This window comes from Cercospora beticola, chromosome 4 (assembly GCF_033473495.1).
Source record: "Cercospora beticola chromosome 4, complete sequence".
Taxonomy (NCBI): Eukaryota; Fungi; Ascomycota; class Dothideomycetes; order Mycosphaerellales; family Mycosphaerellaceae; genus Cercospora; species Cercospora beticola.
This window is the reverse complement of record NC_088938.1, coordinates 304,397-316,624: the sequence shown is the minus strand read 5'-3', so window position 1 is coordinate 316,624 and position 12,228 is coordinate 304,397.

The window sequence follows — 12,228 nt, the reverse complement described above, 5'->3', positions numbered from 1 at the left end:
ATCTAGTACTTATACGCGTAGTCTACTATATCGTACTCGTTACTAGCCTCTACTAGGCAACTACTAGTCTCTACTAGTATACTCGTACTAGAAGTACTACTCTAAGAACTAGTACTTCTATATAGGTCTAAACTTAGTATAGGTACCTACTAATCCTCTTAGAGCCTTAGTATAAAGTAGCTTACCTATATCGTAGTATAGTCTAGAGTCGAGATAGTACTCGCTCGTATAGAGACTAAAGCCGACGAACGTATTATATATCGCGCCTCTATACTCGGAGTAATACGCTAATCCTTACTAGGTTCGCTAAACTCCTTTACTTCTATTATCTAGTTAGAGTTAGAGTATATAGATATACTATCGAGTTACTTTATATAGAACGCTACTAGTTCTTCGAATATACTTTAAAGAGATTCTATAGGCTTCTAAGTTAGCTTAGTATAACCTATCTATTTTACTTTAAATATTAGCCTCGGCTCTCTATCTAGCTATCTCTATTATCTATATACTAGTTACCGAATAGTACTATTAGTAATCTCTTTAACTTTCTATTCTTCCTCTATTCTATTTTCTTATATAACTTTAATCGGTAGTAGTAGGCCGGCTACTAGCGAGTCTTGCTCTAGTAGCGGATCGTTATCGGCTTTATATAAGAGGTTAGAGTAGAAGACTAGGTATTTCTAAATATTAGGTAGTAGATTAACGTAGTAGGTATTACGTAGAAGTACTTCTAGTACTTTATATAGCCTAGAGAATTTAAAGTCGAGTTTCTTAGCGAGTCTATATATCGACTAATTCTCGGTACTAATATAAATAAGGTTATCTACTTAGTAAGTAGAGGTAGGTAGTCTATATTAGTTAGTATTATTAGCTTAAAGCGCTTATACTAAGTATATATTCTATCGAACGAACTCGTAGATCTAGTTTAGCTACGTACTATATATATTAGTAGCTACGAAGTCGATTCGGAGCTAGCCTAGTAGAATTACTCTATACGCGGCTTTAGTATTAGCTAAGTTAGTACTACTAGCTAGGCGTAGATTATAATTATAGTTAGCGAAGAATAGTAAGACTATTATAACTTCGGAGGCGTAGTTATTAATTATAAACTCGGCTATAGATAGGAAATCTACCTAGTCTATCTAAGTATAATTATAGAACGAACGAAGGTACTATTCTAGTCCTTTATTAGAGTTCTTAGACTATCTATTAGTTTCGGAGTAGAACGCTATAGATAGTTTCTACTTAATTCCTAGAATTATACTAACTCTCTTAAAGAACGTCGAAAGCTAGTTAGTGTCTCTATCGATTACTATAGTTTAGTATAGCCTATACTATAATATAACGTATTTAATAAATAGGCGAGCTACGTATTTAGCGTTAAGCTTCTAGGCTAGTATAAAATGTCTCTCCTTTATTAAACGGTCTATAATTATTAGAATATTCTTATAAGTAACTCCCTTAACGCTTTTACTTAGTAGTAGGTCGACGATAAAGTCTATAGCTATATTCTACTATAGTTTATATAGTACTAGTAATAGTACTAGGAGTCTACTATATACTTAGTAGATTGCTTTCGTTATATAATATACTTTATAATTATAGATATAGCGCTTAACTATCTATTAGGCGTATAGCTATATATACGTCCTTATAACTAGTTCGAATATCTTCGCGATACTCGAGTAGCCTACGAGAGTAGTATTATAATAGCTACGAATAATCTCTATACGAGCGAGATATATCGTTTCGGAGTTAGTCGGTAGGATTAGTAAGCTTAACTTACCGTAGTAGTTAGTAATAAAAAACCTATCTTATTATAGCTAGACTAACGCTTAATCGATCTTATACTAATATAGTATATCTACTATTTCGCCTTTCTAGAATTACTATAAGGCTTAAAGGACTACTAGCTCCTAGTATAGTTATTCTATTATTTTAGATAGTAGAGAGAGTTCTAGAATATCCTCTTTAAGAGTTATTATAGCTACTATAAGTAGGTTAAGGCGGTATTCCGGAAGTAGTACCTAATTCTAATACTAATTTCGTAGGTTATCTAGAGACGATAGGAGGTCCTAGGATCTTCTTATTAGGCTATTAGGTTTAGTACCTTAAACGCTAGGTCTATATATAATCTTAAAGTTAAATTATAACAAAAACTTAGCCTATCTTACTTATCGATAATTAAACTATTTAGTCGTTATAAAATACTTAAGGTTCTTATAGTCGGATAGTACTTAGATATATTTATCGTCCTAGAAACGCTTAAAGTCGCTATCCTCTTCTCTTTTCTCTATTATAAGTTTAGAGCGCTATTCTTTAAAGGCTTATACGATTACTAGTAACTCCTTATTATAGATCTCGTAGTTATATTCCGCTAGTAATATCTTCTTAGATATATATACTACTAGGTACTATATACTTATATCCGGGTTTTGCTAAAAGAGTACTATAGCTATAATAAAATTAGAAGTATCTATTTCTAGTATTATCTTCTAGCTAGGTCGGAATAGAGCTAGTACTAGCGTCTTAAGGAACGCGACCTTTAGTACTTAGAAGGTAGCCTTATACTTAGTTATCTAGTTAAATAGTATATATTTCTTTTTATCGGACGTACTATTAGCCTCCTTCTTAGTAAAAGTAGTTAGCGGCGTCGCTAGTCTACTAAACTTATCGATAAACTTATAGTAGAAGTTCGTAAACTCTAAGAATACTTAAACATTTTTAATATAGCTAGGTATTTACTAATCTTATATAGCTTAAACCTTCTCTAGGTCTATTCTAACGCTATTACGACTAATAATTATACTAAGGTACTTAGTTTTATATACGAAGAACTCGTACTTATTAATATCTAGCTATAAGCTAGCGGCTCGAAGCCTCTCTATTACGCGACGAATATACTATATATACTATTTATATAAATTAGAGAAGACGAGATAGTTATCTAGGTAGACTAAGTAGAAGTTATTAAGGAACTCTCTTAGCGTATTATTAATATAACTTTAGAAAGTACCTAGTACGTTATAAAGGCTAAAAGGTATTACTATATACTTAAACTATCCGTATCTAGTAGTAAATACTATCTTCTATTTATCTCTAGTAGCGACGTAGATATAGTTAAATACTATAATTACGTCTATCTTAGTAAACTACTCCTTTCTAGTAATCTAGTCGAGAGTTTCCTAGACTAAGAGTATTAGGTAGCGCGACTTAATTATTAGCGCGTTTAAACTCTAATAATTAAAGTATATATAGAGTCCTCTATTCGGCTTCTTAACGATAAGAACTAGTACTATAGTAGGAGATATAGAAGTATATATATTGCCCTTCTCGAGCTAGTCGTTAATCTATTTCTTAATTACTTTATTCTACTACTATAATATCGAGTAAGGTCGTTTAAATAGCAGAATAGCGTCTTCTTTAAGCTTAATTTTATAATCTAAGCCGAGATAGTATAGTAGTAGCTTATTAGCTTCGCGCCTATCGAATAGGTCGGCAAAGTCTTAGTATTCTATTAGTAGGCGGTCTATAATCGCTTTTAGATCTACCTAGTTTATAGTACTAGTTATAAACTTCTTAAAGTCGGCTACGGCTATAGCGTTAGTATATACTTACCTAACGTATTAATTAATTACGATCGTAGTAGAACCTCCTCGGTATAGTATAGTTTAAGACTTAATCGTCCTTATTATATATATAGTTAGGCTATCGAGAGATACTTAACGCCTCTCGTCTAGTCCGGCTATCTATATTACGTAAACCTTAGTCCCTTATTAACGCGCTATATAGTATAGCGCGGTTAGGCTAATTTCTTTAATATCGGTAACTAAGTTACTACTAGAGATATACTCGCTAGAAACTTCTATAGAGTAGTATACTATATATTCTCGGTAGTCTTTATATAGGAAGGTAATATAATTATCTAGCTATATAATATTAGAATTATATTAGTTAAACTATCCTTTTCTAAGTATAAGGTCGTACGTAGAGCTTAAATATATAATAAACGTATAGAATAGCTCCCTATAGTCGCTAATATCTAGTTTAACTTCGGCGATAGTAGTAATATCTAATAGAGTAGTAACTTCCGACTCTAGTCTAAGCTTCCTAGTCTATTCGAGTAGAATTAAAGAGAAATTGTTTTTATATATAAAAGATAAGTTAATATAACGAGAGTTTATACTATAGTTAAAATAGGCCTTAGCCTAGATACTATTTACTATAGTATCTATAATAAACTAGTCGGTAATCTCTAGTATTACTCTAAGACTCTTAGCTATACTAAATATAGTAAGTAAGTATACCTTTAGTATCTTCTTTTTCTATATATTAACTTTATCGCTATAACTTCTACTTATTATACTTAAAAGAAGATCTAGGCATTTCTCTAGTTCTAAGTAATACCGGTAGTATTACTAGCGGTATTACTAGCGCTAGAGCCTATAGTTATAGCGTTAGCGTTAGAGCCTATATATCTCTTAAGAATATAAGTAGAATTACGAAAGTAGTAACTCGGTTCGTAGTAGTAGAGATAGTAACTACTATAGATTAAACCGGCGCGCTAGTTCTTAGATAGAGGCTTTAAGTTCTTATACTTATCGGGGAGGTCGGTATATAGAAGTAGATTAGACGAGGATATAGTATTACTACTACGTCTATTACTATAGTTACGACTATTACTACTATTACTATTACTATTATTACTAGTATTATTATTACCGGCGTTATTACTACTCTCCTTCTTAGAGTCCTTCTTATTCTAGTTAAGATAGATAAAACTAGTCTCGATATTATATAGCTTATTAACGAGCTCCTTAAGAGTAGTTAGTAGCGTACTATTAACTAGTCGGTTCTAGTAATAATAATAAAGTAAATTCTCGAGTATCTATATCTCGATCTCCTTAGTTATAGCGACGCGAGAGCTTAGACTCTAGAACTTAGTATAGTACTCGGAGAATAGTTAACTCTCCTTCTACTTAAGCTTAGATATATCTATAAAAGACTTACTAGTAACGTTACGCTAGCTATAGCGCTCGACTAGGAAGATAAGTATCTTATCGATAGAAGTAAATAGGTTAGTAATAGAGCTCTTTTAAACGAATAAGGAGAGGCGAGTATTAATATAGAGTTCGAGTAGTATACGAACGTCGCTTTTAGTTATAGTAAGGAGCTAAGTTATAGCCCGATCGGCTAATTAGAAAATAGTATTTACTAGGAAGTAGTCTATATTAAGAAGCTACTCGTCGAATAGAGGCTTACTATTTATACTAAACTTCTCTAGATAATAGATACTACGAGCTATCTAAATACCGATCCTAAGGAGAAAGTCGATCTATAATAGTATCGTTACGGCCGAGTCTATATCTAGTATTTTAAAGCGAGGTATCTTATAAGTGCTATTATAGTCGTAGCTATAAGATAGGTCGTAGCTATTACTATAACGGCTATTACTACGATAGCTACTACTACGGCTACTATTACGAGAGTAGTTAGGTAGTCGGCTAGAGCTACGACTCGAATTAGAATCGGAGTTAGAGTTATTAGGACCTAGATTACTATACTAGTAGCGCGACTATAGAGATAGGAAATAATAGTATAGACGCGTATTATAATCGGAGTCGTAACTATAGCTCTTATCGATCTTCTTCTATAGCTTCTTATTAGCTTTACTTAAAGTAGCTTTCTTCTTTATTAGAGTAGTATTATTCTTCCTTAATATAAATAATATAAGATCTATATTCTAGCTCTCTACTAACTCTTATTCCTTAAGCTATATAATACGTACTTTAAGCTCCTCGATATTAGCTTCGAGGTCCTTACTATAGTTATAGTAATATTTAGCTATTTTCTTAAATTCGGTAATATTAGCTATAAGGTCTTTAACGATCTTCTTAGTAGTATTATCGGACGAGAGGCCTATTATATCTTCGAGTCGCTTCCTAGACTCTTCGAGGTTATTACTAAGCTAGATATTCTCGGCTTCGAGATAGTTAGCTTAACGAGAGAGAGCGTAGTACTTCTCTTAATTAAAGTTATATATAGCTTAAAGGCCTTCGAGTTACTAAAGAGCTATATAGTAATCGAAGTAAAGGTAACGAATAATAGTATATATACCTTCTAGAGTAGCTCGGACTTAGTTATAGAGCTTAAAAGCGCTTAGATTCTATAGCTAGTTAGTAGAGATATAGACTTCCTTACTAGTATTATCTTAGAAGGTAATCTCGTCTTATTCGGTAAGAGTAAGTTAGAACTCGAGAAGGTTAATAGGTTCTTCTTTAAGTTCGGTAGCTTCTTCGATAGTAGCGAGTTATTCTTTAATAGCCTTCTATTATTAAGCGAACTTACTATCTAAGTTATAGCTCTAGGTCTATAATTATAACTCGATATAGTCGTTTAAAAGCGATACGTAGAAGGAGTAGTAGCAGCTATTCTTACTACTAATACTACTCGGCTTCGCTATTATTAAGATAACGAGTAGACTATAAACTATATATATAAAAAAAGAGAGTTACGCTTAATATAGCGACCTACTATATTTATACTATATACTATATAATTGTCGATATCGCGCTTTATCGTAGCGACTTACTATAAACTATAAACTATATAAACCTAGTTATATAGATTAGTCTTACGAAGTATAATAGTATATAATATTATAGTAGAATAGAAGTTATAAGATAAGGTATCTAAGGAGAGCGCGAGAGAATACGCGACTAAATATAAGAAACGCGTATTATAGAACGTACCGTACCGCGATATATATACGGCGTTACGTACTATTAAGACCGTTTACTACTATATCGTAGGCGAGGTCGTAATACTTCGCTAGCTAGTAAAAGAAGCTAATCTACTAGCTATACTACTATAGCGAGCTCCTTTATATAATTAGAAGTAGTATAAGATCGAAGATATAGTAGTTTATAAGAGTATAGTTCTAAACTCGAATATATACTAGTTAATAGTCGAACGTAATAAGGACTAGTATTCTAGCGTTAAGCGCTTTATATATAAATTTTATAGTATCTAGCGATCTAGTAATAATTATATCTATATTAAAGGATACTAGTATATCTATAAACGCTTACCTAACGGCTCTTTAAAACTATAGTATTAAGAGTTAGTAATAGTACTTTAAGTTCGGAGTCTTACTACTAAGCTAAAGGTCGCTCTTAATTATATCTAGTATATCTATATCTTCGATAATATAAAGGAGTATTAGAAAGTATAGTCTAGTTAGATATTCTAATAGATACTTTAGAGATTAGGATTAGGTAATATAGGTTATATAATACTAGGTTATATAATCTAGCTAATACCTATCTTAGAAGTAAAATATAACTTATAACTAACTAATATAATTAACTCGGTTAGTTCCTACTTATTATCTCTACTTCTACTATATTATACCTATCCGATAAGTGCCTACGAGAATATAAATTAATAGGTTATAAGCCTAGGTTTATAGAGAGGCTCTAAGTAGAAAGAGTTAGCTTTCTTATTCTTAAAGTAATATATATTATCTCTTATAGGACCTATAGTATTAACTAGATAGAGAAGTAGAAAAAGAGTATAAGAGAAACTAGAAGTATATTCTATCTATACTATCTTAAAGCTTTAGAAGATCCTAGTTATAAGCTAGAAGTCTCTAAAAGGTAAATAAGATAGAGAAAAGCCTAGTAAGATATACTCTACTTTAAAAGAGAAGTATACTAAAGAAGTATAAAAAGGAAAGAATTAGCTTTAGACTATAGTATTTAAGTAGATAAGACTAGGCCTAAGTACTAAGTACTACTAATACCTTAGAACTAGCTAGTAGTACTCTTCTAAAAAGGTAGATCTTTTAGAAGTTCTCTATCTAAGAACCTAACTAACTTCTATAAAAGAGAAGAGTCCTTAGATATCTTAGCTAAAAGAGAAGAGTTTTAGTAACTAGAGAAGGTAGAAATCTAGAAGCTACTAATTAGATTAAAAGAGCTTATATTTCTAGAGTTTAGATTTATTTATTTAATTTTATAGAAATAGATTTAATAAGTAAATTAAATAGAAGAAGAATACTAATTCTAATAAAAGAGAACTAGAGACTATAGTTTAAGCTATAAAAGAATATACTTAGAGGAAAAGAAATCTTCTAAATAATCTTAGACTTAAAGAGATTATTAGTATCTACTCTAGCTAAAGCTAAAGTATCTAAAGCTTTATTAAGTAAAGAGAAAGGTACTATATTTTTAGAGTTTAGCCTAAAATAGTAGAAGGATAATATAAAGGCAATCTATATCCTAATAGAAAGTCTTTATATAAATAACTAAAATAAGGTAATAAATAAAATAAGAGTATATAATATCTAGATAAAGCTATATAGGAAATATAGTAAAGTCTAATAGATATATATAATAGCTATTATCTAAGAATTTATTATCGGATTAGTATAGTATAGTAGCTACCTCGTATAAACTAGCTTAAGCTCTAACTACTAGAATATAGATATTCTGTTCTAGTAGTAGTATATAGAGCTAGCTCGTTCGCTACCTTCTATAGAATTAATACTAATCTTTATATACTATCTTTTATTACCTAACTAAATACTCTCTATAGAGGAGCCTATCTATACTAATTAGTATAAGGTCTTTATTAATTCTTACGTAAATTAGCTAGCTAGAAGAGCGTAATTAGAACGAGGTTAAACCTATATATAGTATTATTAGGACTTTAATTAACCTCTAATTACGGCTAATTCTTAGCGAAACTATATCTAGTATAGTATCTTAGACGTATAGCTACTAATAGAGACGCTAAAACCTACGTCCTTTAGTTAATTTAATATCTATAGTACGAACTATTAACTATACGAAAGAGGATTACCTATATATAGTATTATTAGGACCTCCGAGTAGCTATAATACTATACTATATATACGTACGTAGTAATAACGATACTACGATAATATCGGTACTACTAGAGAAGCTATAGAAGTTTAGCGGCCTTATTAATACTAAGAACTAGGAGTTTACTATACTAGATAATTAAGCGACGCTAGAAGTTATCTAAAATTAGATAGTACGCTTTCTTAACGACCTTACTATTAATTGCGATAGAGCGCTATTTAAAGAGGTAATAGATATCTTTAGCTATCTTACTAGCGAGTAATAGGAGGTAACCGATAGATAGTTACTCCGCGAACTAATTAACGCGCTATACTACCGAGGAGTTCTTATTTAGATTACTAAGTAAACTCTAGTAATACGTATCGAATAAGCGCTAGAACTAGTAGAATACTAACTCTAGCTAGAAGACGAGATAAAGCGATAACGTAATATCGCTAGCTTCTACGAACGATTAATTTATAGCTCTTAGCGAGCTATTAATTTATAGTAATCTCGCTAATATAAAGAATAGATAGCCTTAAGATAAGCGACTAGTTTACTAAAACTAGTAGCGATACTAGTAGTAATAGCGATAGCGATACTAGTACTTCTAGTAAGCGGCGATACGATTAACTCTAAGAACCTACCGGAATAACCGGTTATTAGTAGTTAAGAACTAATTCTACTGCTAACTAGTAACTCTAGTACTAAATCTAGTTATACGCCTACCTATACCTCTTAGAACGAATACTCTAGCTAGAACTAAAACTCTACTAGTAATTAAATAAGATAAACTACTATATTTCTAGAGTTTAATAAAGGTAAGGCTACTACGAACCTTAATAAGCTCTATACTAATTAGAAGAAGTACTCCGGAGCTAAATACGAGATACTAGTAACCGACCTAATTCGGTTTAATAAACGCTACGACTAATTAAGGATACTACTATTAAGCCGGAAGGATATTATATATACTATACTAACTAGAAGAGTAGAGGAGATATAGGAATAACGAATTATACCTACTTTTATAACCTTTAACTAAGTATACTACCTAATTTAAGATACTTTCGAAACGCGTAACCTAAAGCTAGAATACTAAGTAGAATAGCGGAATACTACTCTAACTAAGGTTTATAGTAATAACTCTAATAAGACGCTAATTTAGTATTTCTAAACTATATACGATAATCTAATAACTATTAAGCCTAGACTACTAATCTTACTCTAGTACGATACTAACGTAATAAACTAGCTTATTCTTACTTACTAAGATAGACCGGAGTATTAAGTAGTATTACTAGATAACTATAAGTTATTAGAGGCTCTAATTACCGCTATACGAACGTCTATTACTACCTAGTTAAATATTAATAAAGTATAATCGTCTAACTAGTTTATTACTAATAGGCGATATAGAAGGAATACTAGTAACTCTTATAGTAACCGAAGATAACGGAATAACTACTAGTAATAATAACTATAGAAGAAGTACTTTATTTATAATTAACTAGGTTATTAGTTAAGTAATTATATATACTAAGAATATAATAAGGTACGAGAATAGTTTACTAAGGATAATTAAGTATACCGCTAGTACCTCCTTAATTATAAGAGCGAAGGATTATCTAATAGCGACGACGATTCTAACTAATTAGATAGCTAATAATTCCTTATAGAGTTTAGTAATATTATACCGGAAAATACTAAAATAATACTTTTAGCGCTATTAGATAATTCTACTTACTATATCTTTACTCTATATAATCTATTTACTATATTCGCTACGGTTCTAATTAAGCAAATCTTTATAGCTAACTACTATTTAAGCGCTATATTCTAAGGTATCTTACTTAATACTAGAGCCTCTAGAGTATCTACTACTAGAATTAATTAGGTTAAGGCTCTATAGCGATTAAGGCCTAAAATTAAGCTTAACTAGTCGATATAAGGTACTTACTATATTAAATTCGGAGCTAGTAACGCCTCCTCCTTAGGATCTATTATCGTACTAATACTATTCGGAGATATTTAGTTCGAGGCTATTCTAACTAATATACCGTTCCTCTAGTATATATAAGATATAGATAAGCTTAATATTATACTTAATAACCGGAAGAACCTACTAATCTAAAGCGAATATAAAGTTACTATACCTATCGTTTATAAATAGAGTTACTCTTAGCTATTACTCGACGAATATACCTACCTAGCTATATATAACCTTTCTAAGAGCGAGTTAAGAACGCTATACTGCCGATTCGGCTACCTCTCTATTAATAAGCTAGCCGCTATACTAGACCGAATTAGTACTAAATATAATAAGTATACTCTCTAGCGTATTACTAAGTACTATAGGTTATACTAATTCTATAGATAAGTACCTAGGCGATTTAAATTTACTCTCTATAACGATAATATTAACTTTAATATAGAGGTTATTATTAATATTATATACTTCGGATAGCCTAAACGACTAGTTCTATATATCGTTAATATAGCTACTACTTTCTAAGCTATACGATTCCTATCTAATATAACTACTAAAGTAGTTTAGAATACCTTACGTACCTACTAGATTAACGTCTATTAAGGGCTACTAGAACGTATTATCTATAACGCTAGTACTAACTTCTATATAGACGAATTCTAGTAGTATATAGCGGCTATAGATATTACTACTAAAAAGGTACTCGTAGAGGTATATAATAGTATTAGTAAGGTCGAATAATACTATATACTACTACGACGAGCGTTCGATATTATTAAAATAGAAACTAACCTTCCGAACGATATAGTATTATAAATAGCTATTAAGGCTATTAATAATACCGCTAGACTCCGAGGTTTAGTACTAACCTTACTAGTATTCGGTACCTATCTACGACTACTATTAATAAGTATACTAATACTAGATATTAAATAACGAGCTCTCGCTATCTATAAGGCTATAGCTAAACTTAAACGCCTTTAATTAAAACGATTAATATACGACGCTCTAAATACTCGTAATAGCTCTAATTTACTCGTAGTAAAGAAACTACTACTAGGGGATAAGGTACTCGTTTAGCGTAAATTAGGTTAATAGACTAGCTCTTACCTACTAAACTATATTAAGAACGAAGACTATACTATAGAACTACCTAGTAGACCGATACGATTTAGAATTACCTTAGTTAAGCTATATCTAAGTAACGATAACGAGATAGAGGTAGAGGCTTATAACTCCGAATATAATTAACCGGAACCTAATAATAACGATAGCGATTACGAGCTAGAACTGCCGGTAGTACTATAGAAACGTAGAAGGCTAAAAGAGTTAAAGAATAAGCTAAAATAGCTAGTAGAGGCTATAGTTAA